The sequence below is a fragment of the Penaeus monodon genome, chromosome 28 (assembly GCF_015228065.2).
Source record: "Penaeus monodon isolate SGIC_2016 chromosome 28, NSTDA_Pmon_1, whole genome shotgun sequence".
NCBI lineage: Eukaryota > Metazoa > Arthropoda > Malacostraca > Decapoda > Penaeidae > Penaeus > Penaeus monodon.
The window spans coordinates 23418971-23419170 of NC_051413.1; positions in this window are offsets into that span (position 1 = coordinate 23418971).

Consider the following 200-nt stretch of genomic DNA (forward strand, 5'->3'; position numbering starts at 1 on the left):
GCGAAAATTTAATAGGTATTTAATATGTACGTTGGAAAAGGGGGAATCCGCCCCCTAGCTGGCCCCACCCTAGCTGGCCCCACTATTAGATAAAATAGTGGGGATGATAAAAATAATGACAATATTGGGTGTTTAAGCACAACACGAATATTGTGATATTGTGATATTTTGTTTTTTATGTTTGCATACATATATTTTAG